The sequence below is a fragment of the Pantherophis guttatus genome, chromosome 3, assembly GCF_059756535.1.
Source record: "Pantherophis guttatus breed Tessera chromosome 3, ASM5975653v1, whole genome shotgun sequence".
NCBI lineage: Eukaryota > Metazoa > Chordata > Lepidosauria > Squamata > Colubridae > Pantherophis > Pantherophis guttatus.
Window position 1 is genome coordinate 129805621 of NC_142065.1, and position 16674 is coordinate 129822294.

At 36.7% G+C, this 16674-nt stretch overlaps 2 long non-coding RNA genes across 4 annotated transcripts in view; one reads left to right on the forward strand and one right to left on the reverse strand.

Moving 5' to 3' along the window:
- Positions 1-16674, forward strand: part of LOC117662451 (uncharacterized) — a 130366-nt gene that overhangs the window by 89541 nt on the left and 24151 nt on the right. The window lies entirely within an intron of this gene.
- The window catches only part of LOC117662454 (uncharacterized), a 168193-nt gene that overhangs the window by 31410 nt on the left and 120109 nt on the right, over positions 1-16674 (reverse strand). Inside the window, exon 3 of one of the 3 annotated variants that reach the window (XR_015733246.1) lies at positions 14144-14570. The exons of the other annotated variants lie outside the window; for them this stretch is intronic. This is a non-coding gene — a long non-coding RNA (uncharacterized LOC117662454). Of the gene's footprint in view, positions 1-14143; positions 14571-16674 lie in introns of those variants that run through there. 3 annotated transcript variants of the gene reach the window in all.

Consider the following 16674-nt stretch of genomic DNA (forward strand, 5'->3'; position numbering starts at 1 on the left):
TTCTGTTTTTCTGTTTAGGTAAGAAATATCTATGAAAGGATGACCCAGTGGGTCACAGATTGTCAATAAATAAAGTGCTGCTGAGGATGCCTTCTCCTTTCTTTGTGTAGCTCAGCAGTTTGGGGATACATCAAAACATTTTACTCCTCACACTTTTCCCTAAAGCCAAACTTGTAAGTGATAAATGTGCTGGACTTGAGGTAGGGAAACCAAGGTTCTGCTCCCCTTCAGCTACCAAAGTTCATTGAGTAAATTTGGGTTAGACACTCTCTTTGACTTAGTCCAACCTTGCTCATAGGGATATTGTTGTAGGGATGAATAGAAAGGAGTGCTGGGTACACTGCCTTGAATTCATTAATAAAAGATATATATAAATAGTCACATATTGTATATTCTTTTCATAAGTCATTTTTCCATCTCTCACCAATCCATGTGAAACTATGGGCCATCTTTGGCCTATTGCCACTCCACTTCACTCCTCCATTCTAGGATAGCAGTAAGTGATTTGACAGTGATTTTTCCTATTATTATCTTTAATAAAATACTATTTGACTTAAGCCACCAAAGCCTTGGCTCTTTTCTTCCCAAAACGCCAGCGATGTTTCTCTATTCATTCCAAAAACTCTACTTTAGAGGTTGGCAAATTTCCCAGCTGCAGTGAGATGTAAAAGATAGTTGGACAGAGCAGCTGCCTTCTTAACACTAAAACAGACTTAATCTGAGAGTCCAGGAGCAGTTGCAGTTTTGGAAAACAAAAGTTAGATTGTCTGTGGTAAAAAAAAAATGTTCTGGGGAAGCAAAGAGAATAAAAACATTGGGATGGATTCCCAATAGATAACAGATGTGGGAGTGATTAATGCTGAATGGAAAATCCCAAAGTACTCTGGGCATTCAGAACTGACTGTCCATATTATTTATTTACTTTTATGCCAGTCTTGCCTTTTCTCTAAAAACAATCAAAGTGGAATAAACGAGGGAGGAGGAATCCTAATTTTATTCCCATGAAAACTATTTTGTGTGATAGGTTTGACAGAGAAAGACAAAAAGACAGATGAAGGGAGGGAGGGAGGGAGGAAAGGAGAGATAGATAGATAGATAGATAGATAGATAGATAGATAGATAGATAGATAGATAGATAGATAGATAGATAGAGGCAGACAGACAGACAGACAGACAGACAGACAGACAGAGACACACACAGAGACACACACAGAGACACACACAGAGACCCAGAGAGACTGAGAGACCCAGGGAGCTCTGTGGTTGAGCAAAATTTGAACTTAGTCTATCTAGTCTAAGCAATTTCTTAATGACTATATATAGTAATCTCCTGGATGCATTAAAGGGGCATTGATTTCATCATGTTCAAGGAGTATTCCAAAGCATAATAAACAGGAAATCCTCATTTGTTTCAGTAGAGCAGAAGTATTTGCTCATCTACCATGCATGTCCTCTTGTTAACTTAGCCAAAGTCACAAAGTCATATTAGGGAAACAATTATCATTATAGCAGTAGCAATAGCACTTAGACTTATATAACACTTCACAATGCTTTATAGCCCTCTCTAAATGGTTTACAGTATCAGCGTATTGCCCCCAACAGTCTGGGTCCTCATTTTACTGACCTTGGAAGGATTGAAGGTTGAGTCAACCTTGAGTATTCTAACCACTGTGCACTATGCCAGCTTTCTCAATGCCCAATGGACTATAGGCAGGCTGTGATTTTCAACCTTTCTGCATGTCTGAGAACCTTCCATAACCAACCCAACAAAATATAGTGGCAAACTTCTGAACAATCACTGTATTGATAAAAGAAAATCACACTACCATTTCACACTGATAGCTGGTTTCAGTGTACCCAACAACTTTTTAACAACTCTCCCATTGGATTTTTTTTTTTTTTAGAAAACTCAGCCCTGTCCTCTTCAGTCTTTAACATGACTGCAACTCTCAGTGATTTTTTTTAAAAAAAAAGATATTGTGGCCTATCTTGGTGAGCAAGATATTGATTTTAATGACATTAATGATCAGATCAAATCACATTTCTTATGGGTGTATCTAAAAGCCATCAGATTTATATATGATTGTATATATATGATAGATCCTTCACAAATTGAACATTCGCCCTTTTTGAAAGAGTCCTTTTGCAGTGAAAGGCAAATGTAGTGTGACTTTTAGGCTGACACCACAAATGAAGTTACACAGTGTAACAACTGAACATTATAATCCACCATACCCTCACCAGAAATTAATTGACATCAGGCCAGTATTTCATTGATTTTCCCCTCCCCCACTTCTCCTTGTTATATTGTAGGAAGAATAAATAAAATAGGAGATATGAAGCAGCCACAATTCATCATTATGTGCCTCCATCAACCGTGGAGGTAATATGATTTACTTCATTAGTGCACACTGTGTCACCTTGTAACTTTGACTGGCACTTCCAAAAGCTGCAAGGAGCTTTTACATCTGCCAAGCATAAAGCAAGACAGCCATTTCCCTTTTCAAAGGGAAAGCAATTTCAAAGAAGTGTTTCACCCAAACCCTTGGAGAATGAAGGAGCCCTTTGAAGGCTTGCCCAGTCTAAAAGGAAGTTGTGGGGCATATCTACAATTTACTGCATATAGGGAACCTTCGTCTCCCCAGGATGGTGTGTTATTTCTCATCACTCACAATTCCTGTCATAAATTGCCACTGAAGTCTATGCCCTAATTTACGTGTAAATGTATTAACTGCTTAGGGCGTAGGTCTCTGCAACTTAAATTTATGATACTGAAAAAACTCTGCACCACCGAAGTGTCATAACTGTTGTCTTTGAAATGGGGGCAGTACTTTGCCTCCCTGTTATCTCTTGCCTTCTTTCTCACTTGCAAAAGCAAGAGCAGGCTTCCCAAAGCTGCAAGTGCTGTGCAGAAGCACAAACCTCTTCTAGCTTTTGCAAGAGACAGAATTCTAAGAGGTAGAACCAGTGGTGGGTTGCCCCCGGTTCGGACTGGTTCGCAAGAACTGGTAGTAAAACCGGCGGGAGGTTCTGCCCACTGACCCGGACGTCATCATTAGTGATCTGCGCATGGGGGCAGGATGTGAACCAGTAGTAAAGGTAAGTAGAACCCACCCCTGATTAGAACCTCCTTTTAATATCCACTGGCAATTTCACAAGGTGAAGCTTGTTCTAGCTTGTTACCAATGGTAGATAAGTCTAAAAGGAGGAGCCTGCAGAGCCTCTTCCTAGCATTTTCCAATATATGGAAAGACCAGAAGATGCTGCTCAGTTGCAATGGTTGAAGAACACTAATTCTGGGCTGTAAAATGAAGCTATGTAGCCTCTTCCCTTTGTTGTCAAGACAAAACTCAAAACTTCATCAGAGAAGCAGCCTCTCAATGAAGTGCATTGAAGAAACACATCTTCCTGACAGCGAGTTCCTTGATGATCCATGTATATCATGGATTAAGACTAAAGCATGTGATGGGTCTCCTGTCTGTTCTTGAATCTTGTCAAATGTCCAGTCTGGAAGACCCCCAGGTGATTCAAGAAAAGAGCATCATGGGTGGGAGAAAATATGCCTGGAATAAACTACCCTGGCCCATTCTCTATTCTTTCTGTTACTTCACCGTTTTGGCCATCAAAAGTGCATCTGGAGCTGCTAATGAAAACACCAATTATATATTGAGAAATTTGTTTGGTTTCATTTGCAAGACCACACAAAAAGTCTATTCTAGCCTTCAGTTTTGGCTGTGTACAAAATCTTGATTAGAACATGATTTTGGTATTATTTTAAGCCAGTTCAATAAGGGGTGTGTGTGTGTGTGTGTGTGTGTGTGAATTAACCTGAAAGATCTACTATAAAGGTCAGCAAGGGAGGGGAGAAGGAAAGCCTACAGATGAAGAATGCAGAGAGAATATTATTCTAAAGAAGAATAGGGTGATTATCAGATTTTTGCAGCTGAGACCTGGTAGTATTCATATGTTGGTTTAACCATTCAGTCATGTCCAACTCTTGGCAACTTTATAGGCAAGTGCTCTCCAACCCAGCCATATGGTTGATTCAGCAACTATATGCAGCTCCCAATTCTGGATAAATAGGGAGGGTTAGTGAAAGCAGTGGAGAACTGCCCTCTAAAAAAATTCACCAGAACACTTTAGGGCAATGTTTCAACAGCATTAATATAATTAATTTTCATAATTAATTATGAAATAGCACAAATAAGTAAAGAAAAGGCAACGCCCAGCCCTAAATTCTCAGCCAAACATGCATGCGTCTTAGCTTTTTAGATAATATGGAACAACATAAAATGAATTAGCAGAAGATTTAGAAATCACAAGTAAAACAGAGTTTACATCTAATAAGGCTGAGTCTTTACTTGTCTGTTTCAGATTTAGTATGTCATTTAAGATGAGCTGTGCAAGAAATTGTCAGAATAATGGATCTGTAATGTTTTTTTAAAAATCCCAAACCCATATATCTTATTAGAATTTAACCCAATATTGATCTCAGCTTCAGTGTTATTCCCATTTGCAGAGGAGCATGAGAAACAAAATTACACAGAAGCTTAATTTATAAGTAACACATATTGAGTGAAATGGAAAGAAGGTTCAAAATCTGGTGTCGTCTTGGAACTACGACTGGTGGAACTCTCACTCAGCATTAAAACCATGTGGATTGGAGAATTTGCACCCCATAGTCTCAGTTCCTTCAATCCTGTCAGATTGAAGAAATCTGGTTTTTGTGCCATAATTTACCACTTTCTTTCCTTTCTTCACTGCCTTTTATTGGTGCATGGTGAGTTTGTATAACTTAGTTCTTGTCTGTTCCTTGAAAGTAAAGAATATAACATATATTCAAAGTGTAATAGAGAGCTAAGCCTAGTACATATTAGGTACAAAATTCAAAACCTCATGTTATTTCAGTTTCATCAGCTGTAGAGATAAAAATTGACATTACAATCATGATGCAAATATTCTGTTGTTTATTATCTGAATGTTTTCCTTTGATTCTATGACTCCTATGAGTTATTTTGATAGTTATGGCTTTCCATGTAAGGATCACCATTGAGGGCATTGTGTTTAATTTTTTTTCCAGTATTCAAATCTTAATCCTTAGATGGGATCTGCACATTATTGTTACTGATCTTCCATTTTGTGTCTTTAAACTAACTTGATATATAGACATTTAGCACTGTAAGCTATTGCCACATCTTCCTATAAATACTGCTGCTTATTTTCTCATATCATTATTGCTGTTTTAGAAGGAAAAATTTAATAAAGTGACACTATTTATTCCACAATCTGGAATAGTCCCTTCTATGGATCTAATGTACATGATCAACTCACCAGTTGATCTTCCAGCATTGCTTAGATATCTGGATTGAAGAAGCTGGTGTGCCTCCCCTCCAAGATATGAATTATAAAAGTGAGGGCTAATAATACCATCTCCACATTTATCATCTCTTAGTCAGTTTGGTTGATCTAAACGGTACCTTTCTGCCTTCCTTTTTTTTTTTGCCATGCCTTTCCGGCTTCATATTTAAGATTTCTATTCTCTTTCTTCTTTAAGTACTAACAAACCCAAATCTGAGGTATTGTTAAAAGTGTTTAAATGCTGAAGTTTTTCCTTTTTTTAATTCCATATTTATAGCCATAACTACAGTCATCACTGTATCTTGCTGCAACAATTTTAACATATTCACTAGGTGGCCTTGTGAATGACCCAGAGTTTCTGAAGAGTTCTCCAATTGGGAGATGATAGGATTCTCTTTGAGGAGGCAAAAATAATAATAATGATGGGGCCAGCTTGAGGAAGGATTTCACATCATTTCACAAACTGATTATTGCCTCTTTCTTCCTTCATGTAGATTTCTCTATCATTTCAGAAAGTGCCCATGTAGAAGCCTGTTCCAAATATTGCAAAGTGTGGCAGACAGTGACAGAAGGTATCTGTGAGAGACAATGACCACATTTTCTTGAAGAAAATAAAGGACAAACCTGAAAAACGGGCAAATCTGAAAGAGATTCATAAGGATAAAAACTTGTTTGTTGACAAACAAGTTTGTTTGCTTTACACTAGAAAACAAAAAAAAAATTAAACAATTCAATAAATTTAAAGGACAGCTTTCTGAAATAAAGGATGTGTGGTCACTGTATCATAAGGCAGAAGAAAGACATGGAGACTTTTTGAGGCATGTTACTTAACAAAATGTTTCTTGGTTGAGAGGAGAATTTGCTCAAACCAGGGGTGAAATCCAGCAGGTTCTAGAGAACTGGTAGCAGAAATTTTGGGCAGTTCGGAGAACCAGTAGTGGAAATTTTGAGTAGTTCAGAGAACTGGCAAATACCACCTCTGGCTGGCCCCAGAGTGGGGTGGGAATGGAGATTTTGCAGTATCCTTCCCCTGCCATTCCCACCAAGCCATGCCCACCAAGCCACACTATGCCCACCAAGCCACACCCACAGAATGGTAGTAAAAAAAAATGGATTTCACCACTGGCTCAAACCTTTGCTAAAGTGAAGTGAGACCTTCCCGTTCCTGGATTTACCCAACTGCAGTATACAGATTGCAATACTGGAAATAACACAACATGTAACTGAAATGTAATGTGATGGAAGATAGCTCAGGTTTAGTAGGTCACTTCCCTTTTCAAAAGGCTCAAACATTATTTTTCCTTAAGGGAAAGGAAATCACTGTAAAAACATATGCAAAACATATGTAAAATTTTGCACTGATGCCTTTGGATCAACCATTGTCACTATTTGCAGTAGATATAGTTTAAATTTTGGACACATATGTATCACCTGTTTCCTTAAATAAAGAAATGGGGGAAATGGAACTGAGATTCTGTGGCCACAGCATGGACAGAGGAGTTCGTACTCCCTAGCAACAGAACAAGGAGCATAATGACAGCAAGCACATTACAAGATAAAGCCACCTGCATTACTGTATTTTACCATACTTTAGTGGCACTTTAAAAAGTTGGACCAATTGCTTTGGGTTAACCAATTGTTTTCGGTTGCTTTGGGTTAATCATGTGAGACATTAGGTGGTCATCCATATTTTCCACTTTGTGTTTTTCAAATGAAGGCAAAGATTATATCCTGAGAAATAAGATACTTTTGTTTTCTGTTTTTGGGGGAAGGGTGGTAAAGAGAAAACCAAGGTCATGGGAGGGTAGGGGATATTCCCAAAAATATTTGAAGGCATCTGACAGGATGCAAGGTAGAAGAGGAATCGCTCATTCCTGGTTCCAGCAGTGGGAAATTTTTATTGGATGACAATTTGTATCTTTGCCCAGTGAGAAGGAAGCATTTCTCTTCCATTTTTGTCAGTGATATATATCTAGGGTTACACTGTTGTTACTTGGATGATAACAGAAGTCATAAGTGATATTTCAAAACTTCCAAAAGACTATTATATTCCTTCTTTTTTTACAAAATGGTTAACAAAAGTCGCAAGAATAAAAAACAAGGAAACAGAAATACCCAAGGCAAATATCTACAGTTCAGAAAGAGGTGAATAAGGAAATGTGAACTGAAATGGCAAGCAGCAAACATGAACTACATATTGCAGTATTTCCAAATATAATCAAATTTCTTGTCTTTACTCACAACAGGAGGGTTATATTTCAGAGCTGTCAGAAAAACTAACAATCACAGATAGTGCAGGAAGAGATTTTCAACTTTTCACAGAATTGCCTACTTCTGAAGTGAGATGATTAATGATGCCATGAACAGATTAACTATTGGAACTGGGGAGGGGAAAGGTTGGGGGCAGAGAAACAGAATGAAAGAAACTATTAGGAAATGAACTGCCATGAATATTCCAAAAGGACCAGGCTCCATTCCTCACTAAGAAGCTGGTCATTTATGACCTCAATTATATGCTTTTTATTTCAATCCTTATATCATTCACTTTTATTTTTGCAGTTAGCCACATGGTTTTTCTGTTTTTTTCCCAATTGATCCAGAAATTGTATGCAGATCAGCCCAATCTAGTAACTAAGATCAGAAGTCTAAATCAAATAAAATTGATTTTCCTAACCTGTTTGAATTGTTGAATCAAATTGGATTGGCTTTTTCAGCTGAAATTGGATTTTGCCTGTTTGCTCAGGCTTATTGTTGTACTATAAATTAAGCATTGGGTGGGCTCATCTTCATTTTCCCAGGCCCTATTTCTGCAGAACAGAGATTTTGCATAGAGACTGTCATAGATTCAATCCCAAGCATCTCAGGTAAGGCTAGGGAAAAATCCTGCCTGTATAGTTTCAGAGCGTATATAGACTAGGTGGACAAATGATTCAATATGTCAGATCCCCTTTTTTCCCCCAGCCTCCCAGCAGCAGGTGATCGGGACAAGAAACATTCACTTTCAGAATGATGAAGGGAAACGCTTCTCTTCCTTTGGAGAGAGAAAGTGTTTCTAAGTACTGAGCTCCTTATCATCAATCAGCCGCTCACTGCTCAGGTAAGCAGCTCAGTGCTCAGAAAATTCCCTTCTTTGAGTGTTGAGGGATTCCTTTTTCCCTGTAGAATATGGGGATTGATCAACCCTGTCTCATTTTACAGAAAGAAAAGATTGTCTCAGCTCAGAAGGTGACTAGGAACAATCACTTTCTACCTTTCACTGTAATATCAACTACAATCTCATGGAGTTGTAGCCTCTGATGAGTATAGTGTGTATTTCAAGGTGATTTTATTGCTTATTTTATCAAATTTGTACAGCCACCCAACCCACCAGAAGTGATTTTGGGCACCCTACAACAATCAAAATATTTTAAAGCTGGTTAAGATATAGGAAAGGTCCAACCAAAAAAATTAAAGTGTTAGAGGAGGTTTTTTTGTGAGCAAAGGCTACAATGTTAGTATCTGTTTAGCTTATGTGGAGAGGAGAGTGAATTGTGAGAATGTATATGCAATTGTGCACGAAGTTTGAGTAGCTTTCAAAATAGCTTTATACTTTCCCCTCCTATAATAGTAGATCCAAGGGCCATTCATAATTTGAGATTTAGAATAGAGTACAGATAATACTATTTCAAATATTCTGCATTTAAACCATGGAGTTCATTGCCAAAAATCTTGATAATAAGCATGCTTTTTAAAAGAGGGTAGATAAATTCAGCTATCAATAACTACTGATCTTGTATTAGAGGTATTGTGCCTTTGAATACCAGTTGATGGGGAGCATTTGTGTTAAGGTGTATTGTCACTTATGAATTTTCCAGAGGGACTCCCACGCCTGCTAGGGAACAAAATACTGAGCTATTGTTGCCTTTGGTCTGATATATCAGCGGTCTTTTTCAGCTCATAAAATTCCAAAGATAGAAAGTTTTGTGACAACAATAAATATCCTATATGAACTCTCCTTCCATGATTACATTTCTTGGGAAGAGAAGATAACTATTAAGCTAATTTAAATTGGAATCCCATGTCAGGCAAGTCTATAAACTTACATTTTACATTCTTCATGGGAGGATCTTATCGTTTGTTAATCACTTCCCTTTCTGCAGTCATTCAACAAGTCTTTTCTAGAACATTTCTTGATTCATTAAGCTATTTCCTCACAAGCTACATGCTCACCTTCTTGTTTGAAAGGCTCACTTGAGCTTAAGAAACAGTTCTGAAGTTGTCAGTTGTATGAGGTATCTTTGAGATTTGGATATTATATATGTGGTTTTATTTTTCACATTCGAAATAATACTTTGGCTTTGGGTTATCATGTTCCCTTCCTTCTGTTATTGCATTTGGTTGCTTCACCCAGGCTGGATCCCCAAAAGGCCAGAAGCAAGGCTGTGTCTTTGAAATAACAAAGCCATGCTATTATTTCAGCTTGCCAAAATCCAAGCCACTATAAATATGAAAGAAAGAAAGGCTGCCTGCAAATGGTATGTGCCACTGTTTGCTGACATTTTGTCAAGTAGGTAGTTAATGTTATCTTGACTTAACCAGATGAAATCTACAAATACGGCAGGAAGACTACACTGTAAATAGGGGAAGTGACAATAGGCTAGCAAAATCTAATTATCACGATGGCAAGTGTAGCCTATGGAGGGAAAAGGATAGCTGTCAAAATTGTTAATGCCGAAAGGTTTCCTTACAATTTCAAAAGCTTCAGTTATGTCCCCTTTGTCTGGGCTGTCAACAGGAGATAAATGCTGGCATCCATTCTAATCAGCAGCCTGGGTTCCTTAATGTGATGCCATATTTGGCAAAGAGAGCATTCACTTGTTTCTTTGAATGGAATACTGAAAAAGAAGGCTAGGAGAAAAGCACAGGAGTGATAGTCCAAAGTTTATCTAAAACTGAAGTTTGTAGGTCAGTTAGTTTTGAAAAGTTTGGAGATGGCTTGTTGCCATAGTAAATGTACACTAACTTCTGAAGATAGCTGTAAGTCCAACCTGCTTCAGTTGTGACTCCATTCTTCTTCTGGTCAGTTGAAAAAGCTTAGAGAGAGCTCTATGTAATTATGTATTCTTGGGGCTATTGAGACTCAGAAGGTATACTTAAATGTACATGGTTCCATGGAGAGAAAGACTGCCTTCTCTTTTTAAGAACTGTATTCCTGATTAAAAGCAAAGGCTACTAATGGTTTAAAAAATGAATATTCCAAATGATTATCCCCTAACATGAAGCCTTTAGGAACCAACAAACATTAGCAGATATTTCTTTTTCTCACATTTTAAAAATAATATTAAAGAATTGAAACAATTCTCAAATTCTTTCAATTCTACTTCAGATGAAAGGAAAAAAATTGAATTTTTTTTATCCAGAAAACTGAATGAATTTTTTTCCCATCTGTGTTAGCAATTCCAATAGATCTAAGCTATTCCTGCCATTATTTATTTGGTAGATTTATATTCCATCTTTTGTTCAGGTATTCAGGTTTCCTATTTTTTTTCCTAAGAACAACCCTCTGAAGTATTTTGGGCCAAGAGCCAGTAATTTGGCTATGGTCATCTAATGAGCTTCTATAGCAGAAGTTGGATTTGAAGCTGGACTTGAAGTTGGGTCTACTACAATCCTAATCCAACACCATAAGCCACTACACCACATGGACATCACATATTGTATATACCTTGCAATAAATGTTGATGAAAATGAAGATTTGGTTACAAATTAGATGGCATCCAAATTCAGTACCACAAAGTCAAATGTACAAAGATAAAAACCTAAACCTTTGGGTGCTGAACAGTTAAAACCATCTGCCTGAATGGATGAATCTCTAATTCATTGTTTTTAATAGCTTGCAAGTACAATGATTTATATTTCTGAATGGGCCACTCTGATGCCCAATGTCTACAATTTCAGTATGGCATTTTGTAGCATGTCACTTCATCATGTGATTTTTCAGTTTACATTGGACCATTTTAAAAACCTGTTTTTTATTTGTATTTGAACTTTTACAGACCAGAATCACAACAGCATAAACAAATTTAAGGCTGTTTAAAAATGGTCTCATTCAAGAATTTTTGCTGTGGCATTTTTCTTTTCTTCTCTGAAAATTATCTTCTAAGTATGTATGTAGCAATCCCTCTTAAAACCAACTGGCTTGCTATTCAAATAAGATGTGAGCATCTCTGGTGCTAGTATAATTGTGTGAGAGAAGTATCTAGTAACTGGAGACTTTCAGAACATTAGCCAACTGATGAGGAAGCAGAGAAGTTGAGGTAAACATCTCCACATTTCCCACCTGAACATGCACAGGTCAGCATTTAGCCTGAGAAAATGTGCATGTGTGTAAAATACTCAAGTGGCACACAAACAGCTTCTTAACTAATTAAATTATTTGTAAACTTTTAGCTGGAATAAGTTATGGGCAGCAACAGATGTCTGAGCAGTGTCTTGGAGCCAAAATTACTTGCTTTTTGCTTGAGCCATTATGGTAAACATTTATAGTAAACACAATAAGGGAAAAATTATATGTGAGTCACCCATTAGGGAAATCTGTTACAAAAGATTACCCAAAATCATCTACCTTCAGATCTAAGACATACTCATGTATACCCAAATAATCAGCATTTACAAAAATTGCTGTTGGCAAGAGCAATCTTAGTTTTGAATGGGAATTGAATCATCCAGCATTATTTCACACAGTGGCAAGCTGGCATCCATTCAAACATGCATTCCGCTCTGCGTCTTTTTCTTAGTGCAGTGTTGCGATAGCCCATTACAAAGAAAACACATACATAATATAGCAACACTTGATGAACTAATTAGTGTCTAATCATAATCAAGAGAAGCTCGGAGAAGTAAAGCAATGAAAGGCAAGCTGAAAGAAATGCCAAATCTGCAGACTGTATTGATAAACGAGAGCACAGAGAGAATAAAGATTGATTGAACTGAAGTGGAGAATTTATTGGATTTTAGATTTCCTGAGATGCAGCAGACAATAGCCAAACATTTCAGAACCTGCTTATATTTATAGCTATAAAAACAGTGTTTTGAGATACAATAAATAGTGGAAAAGCAGACCCAATATGCGTATCTTCTATTATCATATACTGATTTTGCAGCTTTTGAACTTGAAATAGTAAATTAACTGCATGGAACTACCTAATGCTAAATTAATAACATATATGGAAATATTTGCACAATGTTAGCCACTTTCACATTTTGGTGGCATATGGAACAATGTTTTCTGATGAGGCTATTTGTGATATGAATTAAAACTTCTCTGCTATTATATTCAGTGGATTTTAAAGGGTGGGGTCAATAAAGGAATTGGATCAATTTCTCCTCTAATTCTCTACACCAGGTTCTCCAATGTGATCAGCATTGATTTCCAAGTGTGAGTAGGACTATTTAAGAGGTCAATGCTATTGTTATCATTATTGTTTTATGGTTCATCATATAGTCAGCCAGATGTTTAGATTGGATTTGGCATGTTTATCCATCTATCAAGTCTTTCTTAAAGAGCTGGAATAGGCAGATGTTGTTATCTAAAGGTGTTAAAGATATCATCTTTTCTGTAGGCCACTTTAATCTCTCTGCTACTCAATAACCCTTCATAGTGAAATAACTTCAGTGCATCTCTTTCACTGTTCTTCAGATATTCTTCCAATGCTTTTTTCTTCTTCTTAAACTGTCTGATATGCCTGCAACATTCCATACCCAACTATGCTCCTTGGTAAGTAGAGTCTATCAATATTGCTGTGTGGATGAAAGATATGATTCTTTGTCATTGTTTGACAAGAGTCTTGATGTTATTTCCATAGGGCATCTTATAGTTTTCACTATTTTCCCCTATTGATGTTATGAGTGGCACATTTGTCAGAAACTCCATTGCAATATTTTGGTTGCATGTAGGACTATTTCCACTAACTCCTGTTATATCTAGGCACTTGATTATCCAACAATGTGGCAAGGAATTGAATGTCTTCTTTTAATCAATCCAGGCTATGTTCAAGTCGGTCTTCCTTCTCTTACAGTTTTCCAAAATCATCTTGTCAATTAGTAGCTGTTTTTTTGTTTTTGTTTTGTTCATTGCTGTTTGGACAGTTTCCTTTATTCACAGTTGGAAAGAATTTGTTTTCAACTAGATGCAGTTGGACTTTATCAACTATCACACTAATTAGTAATTTGAAAGTTTTGTTGCTAAGCAGGTAATTGACTTGTAGTTGCCTGGTGTTGCCCCTTTTGTTGAATCTTTCATTATCAGGTAGGTTTGGCCAGATATTAACCAATCTTCAATTTCACCTCCTTGGAGTAAACTGCTTGGTGATTAGTTAGTATAGACCAGTCAGACATTTCAACCAAAGACTATAAAGCTCATCATTATCTAGTGTTACCCATTTCTTGATCTTCCTTGCCCTTTTCTCTACTATTTCTGCTGTTATTACAAGTTAGTTCATTTCAGCTCCTTTTTTCTTCTTGTCCACCCAGAACAGCATTGTTTTTTCTTTGTCAGGTGTTGACTGCTTCACTTCAGTCTCTCCATTGAAGGGTTGGTAGAAATGTTTCTGATTAAACTTAAATTGGAGATTTTGCCTTGATTGTGCAATTAAAGCTGCATATCTGCTGATCTATATTATTCAGTGTACCATTAGCTAAAGGCATATTTATTAAATGATTTTCACGTAATAAATATTTGGGAGTCAACGATCAATCTGATATTTCATGATGTTCTCTCCCAGGTCAAGCACACACACAAATAGAGATTTTTCTCTGTCTCTTTACTAAATGAGGCTTGCAAACACACACACTTGAAGTATAGAGATATATTGTCCCCCCTCCCCAAAGTCAGCAAGCTTGGCTTACAAGAGTTCCAAATCAAAGCAGCACGCAGGAGAGTAATCAGATAGAATCCCAAGGTCAGAGCCTGTAGTAGAATCCTCAACCAGTCTGGGTTCCAAATTCACAGTTGCAAGATTCATGAATCAAGGCACATGGAATGAGAGTTAATTGGTGGTTATCAGAGAGCTTGTGCTTGCTGTTCCAATTTAATAGAAGCAATCCCAGTGTTGCTTGTTTAGTAGGGTGGGACTCCTCCTGTGCTGGTTGTCTCACAGAACTCTTTTCCTCTACTCTCTTTGCAGCCTGTCAAGTTCTTGTGCTGGCAGTTTAACCTTGTCTTCCACCTAGGGCTGAAAGAAAGTGATTGGCGAAGGAGTGTATGTTTGCATACAATAATATATCTTTTCTAAACTTCTAAATTACATTCCAAGAAAAAAAGTGCAACTGAAAGGGATTTAAGTAGCTAATGCTATCTTTTAAACGAAAATTTTTACTAGATTATGGCTGCTGCTTGAGAACCAGCCTTTAGATTTTCTACTTCCAGTCCTAGAAGGCAAACATTGGAAATATTCCCTACACAATTTTATTCTCATCTTCTCTCTTAGGTCTGTGGCATTTGCACTGTTCCAACATGGAGTTGCAATGACAGTGTAATTTAATGAATTTTAATTAGACTAGATTATCATCTGAATCTAGTAATTCCTGTAAGAATAGGGGGAAATCCTCGTGGAAATTTTGTACTGTTATTACATATTTTTACCTCAGTTTTCACTGAAATTAGGAATGAGGGATGAATCCTGATCTCCTGTTGTACATTTTAAGACAAAATTCTTTGGTTTGCAGATAAACCTTTGAAAATTTGCAGATTAGATCTGAGTTTAAGGGAATAGATACAGATATGCCTTGGCCAATGTGATTCCCACTGTCTCTGTAAAGTGGAAATGAAAATGGTAGTTGCTATTAGAAACAGAGCACTGGCCCAGAAAGACCTTGCCTAATTCAATGTAGCAATTACACCTCTCAATAAGCTTAGAATTTTATATCCTAATAAGGTAGCTGGTACTACTTCACATTCAATAACTTCTCTCATACAATTCTCCATCTGTTAAGATATCTAAGGTTTAAATATCTCTGATCAGAATAGCAAAATATTGTTATTTAAAATTGGGACTGAACTATTAAGAAGAAGAAACTTGCTGATTGGCACCAAAATTGCATTTAAATTACTTGCAAAATGGAGATGGGGAAAGATGTTAATATAATAGTATCAATTCCAAAAGATGTGTGACCTGGACTGTCACACTCAGAGGGAATTGTCTTCTAGAAACAGATGTCACAAAGATGTTTGGGATACCAGAATACCTCTTGTTCATTTACCAAAACATTTAGATTAGCAAAATTATCTTTCCAACAGATAATCTGGACAATTCTGCAGATTTATTGAGCTGAATTCACAATAGTTTAATGAGAATTTTAGAGGACAAATAAAAAAATTGACTAAACAAAAAGAACACTGGGATATATCTATAATATAGTAAACACTCCTTATATCTTTCTTTGATATATATTAGAAGATATTTGAAATCTATACATTATCTTCCTTCCTTCCTTCCTTCCTTCCTTCCATCCATCCATCCATCCATCCATCCATCCATCCATCCTCACTTTTATGTTCTGACAGTTTTGAAATAATTGTTTTAAGCTATCTTTAATTAACTTCAGTCACTTTAAACTACAAAGTGGTATACAGACACGCACAACTAGTAAAGAAAACAGTTCAGCTATTCCACCTAGGATGTGAAGTTGTAACATCTGTCACCTATTGTTTACCAGAGTTGATTTCACTATACAGTCTATGGAGAGAGAGAGAGAGAGAAAAGGGCAAAAAATAAATTTCTTTGGAATTCCTTCTTGGGTATCATGGTGCATTTAAGATCCATCAGCACAATTCATATTTCTACTATGCACTATGAAATTAGGAAACTACAGCAGATAAAAAAAGCAATGTGATTCTAATGGGTGCTCTTAGAATACTAATACTAATAGTATATTAGTATACTAATATTTAGAATCCTAATTTATCAAATACTGAACCTTTAGTCTCAGTTAATCAGTCTATTATGCTAATATGAAAAATAATAATTTGCCTTCCTTTCCACTCTCCTTACACATTTATATTTCAAGCCAGTAGACAGGGATTTGTTTTATTGTTTTTTTATGTACATTATGTAGGAAGGCAATTTTGAGCATGTGACCAATGCAACTGAGATAGCATTTGCATCTATCTAACATCACCCTTCCTGGGTAATGACACTCCAAGGGTGGCCATTCGCTTGAGAAAAAGATTTCATCAGTATGGATATGTTTTTTTTCTTTAGTGGATTTATTGTAGTAGAAGGTGAACACTTTATATTTTGCAGAAGGTTGCTAGGAATGATAGATGAGAGAAAGAAA